Source organism: Erpetoichthys calabaricus, chromosome 16, assembly GCF_900747795.2.
Source record: "Erpetoichthys calabaricus chromosome 16, fErpCal1.3, whole genome shotgun sequence".
In the NCBI taxonomy this organism is placed as follows: Eukaryota; Metazoa; Chordata; class Cladistia; order Polypteriformes; family Polypteridae; genus Erpetoichthys; species Erpetoichthys calabaricus.
Genome location: NC_041409.2, coordinates 37,644,173 through 37,652,894, shown reverse-complemented (window position 1 = coordinate 37,652,894; position 8,722 = coordinate 37,644,173).

The following is an 8,722-nucleotide window of genomic DNA, read 5'->3' as shown; positions in this document are numbered from 1 at the left end:
TGGTGATTAGACATTCACTTTTGCAGTTTTTGGAGTTTGATTCTGACATTAGCTTGTGTGGCAGATGGCTGGGGGACCTGCCCAGCCGGGACACCTTGAGGGTATCTGGGAGAGGAGCAATGCCTTCCCCGGGCCACCAGAGGGCAGCCACCCTGGTCTGCGTGGGGGCCATGGGAGCAGAGCTTAGAAGCTCAAGACGGTTGGAGCCCATGGTTAACGCCAGGGGGCGCCCAGATACTTGTGGAGCCCTGGAAGGCAGCACTTCCGCCACACCAGGAAGTGCTGCCAGACCAGGGATGGTGTACACCCAGAGTGTTTCCGGGTGCAATGGCAGCACTTCTGCCACACTGGGGAGTGCTGCAGGAAGTTCATCATCAACCACCTGGAACACATCCGAGGAAGATATAAAAGAGGCCGCCTCACTCCATTCTGAGAGCTGGAGTCGGGTGGAAGAGTGCACTGTGTTCTGGTTTAGTGTAAATAAATGTGTGTATTTTATGACGTTCCGTGTTCGCCTGTTTTTGTTGGGTTTGAGCTTTCCACATTTGTAACAAATCTCCTTTGTTTTGATGGTCATTTAATAACTGGCCTGTTTTGTCCACCATTTAAATTTCACTTTCATTGCTATTTTGGAGTTTTACCCTATCTTATTACAGTAAAGATGCAAGTTGTTAAGGTCATGTCTTCTGTGGTCGTGGTATGGTGTGATAGATTAAAAGGTCCTCCTGCAATTTACTTCCACATCTGAGTCGCTCTTTCAGACTATTTTGCTAAAGAGATGGTGGTTATTGAGTTCTTTGCTTTTGTTGTTGTTTTTTTTTTTGTTTTTTTTTTTTTGTCATTTCAGCTTTGATAGCCCAAACTTTTCGTTCTCCTGGGGCCTCATGCATAACGGCTTGTGTAGAACTCACACTAAAACATGGCGTACGGACAAAAGCGGAAATGCACGTACGCACAAAAAATTCCAAATATATAAAAAGTGCATACACCAACTTCCATATTCTTCCACTACATAAATCCTGGTCTGCGTGAAATGTAATACTTGTGCACGCACCTACCGCCCCTCCCGGACTCCTCCCAGAATTATGCCTCTTTGAATATGCAAATCAATATGAATAGCCCATTATGTTTTGCGTTCTATGAAAAGACAATGGCAAAAGCACAGGGAAAAAAGAAGAATTTCATACCAATTTCATACCAAGTAGAGGCAAGGAAAAACATACTATTTGTTGGTTTAAGCAGTGATATAAACAACAAAAGGAAGTTGATTGAGTAACAGAGTGGCAGAGAAACTCGAAAGTTCAAGTTCAGAAAGTCGCAAAGTGCCCGAAATAAATAAGAAGATATCAAAGTCAACGTGAAAAGACAAGTCGTAGCCCACTGTCTGAGTGTCATATGGAAGTGTATTAGGGAACAAAGAAAAAATAAACAAAATAGGGACACAGTTGGAAAAAAATGTCCAAATGTCAACTTTAGTCTCAAAATTTCCAGTTTAATCACGTAATTTCTTTTGTCATTAAAGTAGAACATCATAAACTTATCTTAAAATCGTTTAATTTACTAGTTTCTCAAATCCATTCGTAACTAAAGTAGCACGTTAAATGCTTCGTATTCTATGTGTTCTATGTGTGTGAATCACTACGTGCTTCTTAAATGGGCTTTCTCTTCCACCGACAGGACACAGAATACACAGAACAATTTAAATATTAAGATGTATACTTGATATCATTTTCATAATGATAGGAATTAAAGAATGTAGTAAACATGGGGACATGGTTGCGCAGTATTAGTGATGAGCTGGTGCCCCGTCCAGAGATTGTTCCTGTCTCCTGCAAGATGCTTGCTTCACCGTGCGCAACCTTCAATGAAATTATTTAATGCAGCTGTACTGTCTCTCTCAAACATACTTACCCCCAATTCCTGTCCTTCCTTTTCTTTCTCCAAGTAACCAATCACCCCACGATCAGCTCTGTAATAGATGCCAAGCCATCTGTAAGCTTAGAACACCAATTCTTCAAACATTTTATGGAACATAGAAATATCTTCATAGTACATGTATAATTATTCCATCCATCTATCCAACCAGGGTCACACCTGTCCCAGCAAACACAGTGCGAGGCAGGAACAATCACTGAACAGGGCGCCAGCTCGTCACTACTGCTGTCCTCCGTGTCCTCGCATGTTTAATTATTAACAATATACATTATTTTAATGAAGTTTACAATTTATTTGTATAATGTAATAAACATACTTTACTGCATTTCATCTTAAAAATGATATGAAGAGCTCCAAAAAGATAGTGCTTGGAAATTTAAATCGACTTAGAAGCCAGTCATCAACATCATCTGTAAATACGCGCTTTATAAAGTGGCTCAGGTTGTGCAATATTGTGCAATATTATAACTGTAGTGCAAGTTTTCAGTGAGGTGATTGTACTTATAAGTACAAACAGTTCTACCAGGAACACATGATGGACTGATTGAGTGCATTTAGAGCTCTTGGGATGAAACTGTTTCTGAAGCGTGAGGTCCCTACAGGAAAGGCTCTGAAGCGTCTGCCATACTGTATGGTAGAAATTCAAATAGACTGTGTGCATAGCTGAGCCAGAGTGTGCTAGATGCTGTATCCCGATAATCCAATCAGCTGCTGTACAGCTGTGATTCCAAACTCAGATACAGTGGGTTAAATACTCTGAGTGGTGCACTGACAGTGACAACGCTAAAGCAGCTATAGTATTTGGAATAGTTTGGCCATTCTGTGCACCATTATATGGTTACGGGTTGATTACAATCAGATGCCTTAAACTAATAAACGATATTCGGTTAATTTCAGTGTATTTGATAAAGACGCATCAGGGATTTCAATCTAGAAAATAAAGGGAAACCACACAGGAACAGTAGCACCACTTTGACACTGGGTGCCACCAGTTTGCAAAATCAAGCGGAGAACTTGCATACACCAGGGATTGACCGCTCATGAAAATGTGCATGGCTTTTGCCAAGTTTATTTTTTATTCATTGCAATGTGAGCGTGTAAACGGGCGTACAAAACATTTTTGTGCGTACGCACAGTTTATACATGAGGCTCCTAGTATTGACCCTTTTTTGCAGTGTGTCTTTTCACCTGGCCCACTTTAACAACTACCGCCGGGTGAACAACGTTATTTCTCTTCCTTCTTATTGAAAGGGACATTAACGGAATCTTTACTGCATCCTTCTTTTTATTGTTTCCAGATGGATCTGCAGCTTTACCTGCTGCAAGTCTGTTGTGCTTTAAAAGAACTCTGTGCCCATTTTTGACCTGTCTCCCAAATAACTTCCATCCCAAATTTCCTGATTATATAGCGACAACTTTTTGTTGGTGGAAAAAACAAGTGTCCCAGTCCCTTCAAGTCATTATTTAGACCATAGGTTCTCAACCTTTTTTGGGTCAGAGCCCACTTTTTCAAAGAGTGATTTGATAGCGCACCCCTTGGGTGAACTATACTATACTATATATTGAAAAACAAGGACAGCTTTTTAAAATTATTTTATTAGAAGATATTAACAATATTGGTGCATTGCTCAAAGTATGATTAAAAATATATATATTATTAAAAAATGAATATATATTATTAGTGAGAGGGCTGAGCTTGGTGTGATGACACTAATTTTTCAATGTTTGGTGCCATTTTTGTCATCAGCGATCTTAAATTGCCGTGTTCCACTATTGACAATCTGTTTCTTTTCTTTGTTAATAGATTGTTGACCATGCTAATTCCTCTTTCAGCTAAATATGATGATGGGAATGCAATGAAAAACTTCTTTGCTGCAGACGGTAAGGCTAGATATAATATTGGAATTTGCCTTTAAAGCCAAAATTCTTGATATCCATTTTTTAATTTCAATTTCAACTCTTCATTTGTTGACAATTCTATCAACTCCTCCTGCAGTGATAATTCTGCTATTTGTAGGTTTGAGGAAGGTTCTAGAACCCAATCTGGAATGGTCATGTTGAGTAAATCCTGAAATCTATTTGTAAAATCTTCATTAAGTGCTTCCAAACGCTGGGTATAAACCAGAATGTCGTCATCATTCGTTTCCACTGAAGAAAGATTTGGAAACTGATAAAATTGTCTTCAACCTAAATTTCGTTTGTACAAGGCATGTTTTGACACAAACACAGAAATAGTTGCCTTTGCTTTGATCAAATTCAAATCATCTCCTTGCAGCTGTAGATTCGTTTAATTTAATTTGTTGTATAAATCTGTTAAATAAGCTATATCATTCTTAAATTTCAATAAATTTTCTCTTAACAAATCATCTTTGTTTTCAAAAAACTTTATAACTAATTCAAAGAGTTTGTAAAATCATTTTAGACAGGTACCCTTTGACAGAAATGAACTTCGTGTGCTATAGTAAATGATTGAAGTCTTTGTCATTTTCATCAGAAAGCTTTCCAAATAATCTATCATTGAGAGCATTGTTTCTGATCTTGTTAATTGCTGTAATTACATACTGTAGCGAGAGATGAAGGCGATCACTAAGGGTTTTTTGCAACCAAATGTTGTCGGTGAATCACACAATGCATGGCGACTGCATTTGGTACCACCTTTATCAAATATGAAATCAACCCATTGTAGTGTCCAACCATTACCGGAGCATCGTCGGTAGCAACGGACACGATATTATTAAGAGGAATACCTTTTTCTTTAAAATAGTGTTCCAATACATCAAATTTAGATTTTCCTTTAGTGTTCGTTTCTAATGTGCTTGTGAATAATAGTTCTTGACAATATTTTTCATCTTTTATGAAGTGAACGTATGTTAGAAGTAAAGACTCATTGCTTGGTAAAGTAGATTCATTGAGCTGGCTTGTGCTGCACAGTACGCAGAACCTCACTCACGGCTGGCAGTATCAATTCTTCGCCAATAGTGTGCGGTTTTCCCGATTTAGCAATAAGGAAGGAAATGTTGTAAGAGGCCCATAATCCATCATTGTCTTGTTTCGATGCCACTGAAAACATATCAGCCAAAGTTGGACGTCTCGAATGTTGATCTTTGAGCATTTGAAAATAAGATAAATTTTTATCTTTTCTGTCAGGATATGTTTTGGTCAAATGTTCTTCTAATCGTGAAAGTTTCATGGCTTCATTTGAAAAAACTTTGTGGCAAATCAGGCACATTGGTAATGTCTTGTTTGTGGGTGACTGAATAAAACCATATTTCAAATATTCAACATTATATTGTCTACATTTTTTCTTTGAATCCGACATGGTTCTATCTGTAAAAATAAAACAATAATAATAATAAAAAAATAATTTAAAAAAATAATAATAAAAAATATGTACTTACCAATGTGGCAACAGTTATTGCACCAATAATATATCTTGTCTATTAAAACCTGGGACAAGACGTGACGAGGGAGATACTTTCAAGTCCCGTGAGAAAAATACTGTTTCTTCCCAATGATGAGGCATATCCATGAGAATTAAAAGGTTTGTTGTTTGGTGAAAGTGAAATCCTCATACGCGAGGGGGGTTGGCGAGCGAAGCTAGCAGTGGCCAGAGCCCCCTAGTTTTTAATAGGTAGGACCACGTAAGTTATCCTTTGAATGTGATCTGTACGTACCGCACTGTAATTTTAGGTTTACACTTGCTCTGCAGGAATTCCGAAACAATCTGGTATTGATAAAAAACTTATCAAGTATTTATAGTAATGTTCAATGAACCTGTCAAAACATGCATAGATTCGGTCCTCTGCACGTGTGTTAATCTTGTAAGGACTTGTATGATCTGAGAATGCATGACTTGTGCCAGACTTGTAAATATAATGTACCAATACCAACTATTAAATACGGACGGGTCTTTCTTAATGGACATTTACAATTATTAGTTGAAACATGTGTTCGAAGATTTATAGTATTAATCAAACTTTTCAGGGCGTTCTTGCGAGTATTGCCCAAGGGGGCGGTGGCTGGTCCTCAATGCCCCTTAATATGTCTTGGACCAGAAATTCCCCCTTAGATTTTTTCAGCGCCCAGATTTAGACCATTAGGCCACACAAATTAAAGAACTTCAGAGCACCAGAAGTGCCCTAATTGGCTTCAGACTCTCACTGTAGGTAAGTCATCCTGTTATGCAGGCTTTGCTTGTTATCACGTTTGTCTCTCCGAAAATGCAGTAGAGCATCTTTCGTATCCGTCTCTTACATACACACACACAGATCTGCCACAACATTCAAACACCTGACAGGTGAAGTGAATCACATTGATTATCTCGTGACGATGGCACGTGTCAAAGGGTTGAATGTATTAATCAGCAAGTGAACAGTCAGTTCTTGAAGCTGATATGACGGGCAATCATAAGGATCCGAACAACTCTGACAAGAGCCAAATTGAGCTGGTTAGAAGAATGGACAGAGTGTGTCCAAAATGGCAGGTCTTGTGTGGTGTCCCTGGTAGGCAGTGGTTAGGGCCTAAAAAAAGTGATCCAAGGAAGGACAACCAGACACTTCTTATTGATCTGTAAGTTTGAGTGTGACCTAACTGACTTGGAGCTGGCATGTTGTCTACGGTACACAATTAGACTAGCTGGTAGCGTTCTTCACAACGCAGAAGCCAGCTGTAACTGGCATGTGGATTTACTCATGCATCAGGTCATTTTATTCTATTTCAGATGTGCTTTTATTTCTTTGTTTCCATTGTTGTTCTCAGATGTCAAAATGAATACACTGGGTGGCCTGAGCTTTAAAATCTTCATCTGCTAATACTCCTACATTAATATTAGACTTCTTTTTTCAGATTTTGTCTGGGTAGGTGGGATTTGTGCGTTCCTGTGGAGCAAGATAAGAAAACAAGCCAGCAGGATAATGTAAGTGATCATAATAGATGATTCATCAAGCAGCAATGAGCTCCAAACAGAGCTGTATGTGGATTACACATGATTGTTAATCCAGTTTGAGATTTTGTTTATTGTCATTTAGAAGCAGATGAATTTTTATTCAGTTCTGTTTTTGGTTTTGGATGCACACTCTGGGATTCATAACTAAAGGTCACAAGGAAGCAGGAAGATGAACTTCTTGTCACTTTGACGTTTACATTTTCAAAGCTTTGTGCTCCTCGGTCTAGTTCCTTATTGTAATCTTACCCGGATCAAATCACACTGACCCTACATGTTGTCTTTCTGAACATGCAATGTCCATCTGTGGATTATAATTTTGAATGTTGCTCCACTGTGACTCCTTTATATTATTTGTTATCTAGAATTTGAGGACATGATTGTTTCCATCCAGTTATTTGCATTCTTCAAACTATAGTCTCCACTTTTCAATTTATAATGCCATACTTTTGTATTCATCGTTTATGAATTTTGTGAACAGAATTAGGGACACATTTGTCATTCTGACCAACACGGAACACTACTGGATAGCAGTAAGGTTATACAACACCCTGAACTATTTTATTAGAGCAATGGGGAAATCCCAGTCATACAGCATATTGGGAGCCTCCAAAAGTGACTAGAGAGCACTGTGGACTCCCGGGACAATATGCTCGAGGATCCTGGGGGGATCAAACTATCATGATGTTCTGTCAGCAATCTGGCAGATAAACCTTTGAGCAAAAACCAGGGATGTGTGTAAAAAACAAAACAAAGCAAAGGGAAATATAAAGTGAAACAAAATGAAGCCCAACATGACAGACAATAATTGTGTTTAAGAGAACAAGAGGGTCAAAACCAAAAGTACACATAAGAAAAGAGTACAAAGATAAACTTTGAATATTACAGAGATTTGCAATTTGCAAAGTGGATAAGGATTTGCACCCTTTTATCCTGTCCTGTCGATTACACATAGTTCCTGACCTCAGAGGTCACACTTCTAGCAATGCTGTAAGCAGACCTAATGACAGAAGAAACACTGGCGGCCTTTGAGGACCCAAATTATACCAAATCATGACACCGTCTCCCATTGTTTTCAGTGGTGATATGCAGTTTGTGGGAAGACCTGGGTCCACTAGAATGACCTCAAGCTATGTCTTCTATTTGATATCCAGGGCTCCAGAAATATTTCTACAAGTGGTTCAGAGTTAGGGCTTTAAAACCCAACCCAATTAGTTATATTGCCAGTGTACCTGCAGTTAGCTGGATAATTGACATGCCAGGAATCAACTGGTAGATAGCTGGGGTGGGGAGAAAGAGTATTGGTGGAAGGTGAGCAGGGAGTAATAGGTTGGTACTGTGGATAAAAAAACTAGCCACTTATCATGAGGATGGTACATTATGTTTATCATGAGGTGGAGTGTCATGAGAATGGTGTAATAATGATATAATAAAAATATGTACTGTACTTTGAAAAAAATAGAAACTAATTGTTGTAATTACTACAGGTCATAACTAGTACAGATAAAATCTTTGGAAAGACCTTTTAACAATTCTGTCCAGCTGGTCTGGAGAAATACAGGTGGCTGAGATGAAAGGACAATATGGAATGAAGCATGGAGTTACTTACACTATGATATGTTCCTGGAGGTACATTGAGGAAGCTGGATCAACATAAAAACATATATAGACAGCATCTTTGTTTACCTCTATCTCTCTCCTGTTTCTGCCATTTTCCACGTGGAGGAGAGGCCATTTCTGCGGCCCTATGCAGACATACTTAATTATGCTGGGCCATACCAAGACAGAGAGCCACCTGGTAGTCTATGCAAGATGAGCTGATTGGTTGTATTAATACCTTTTTGC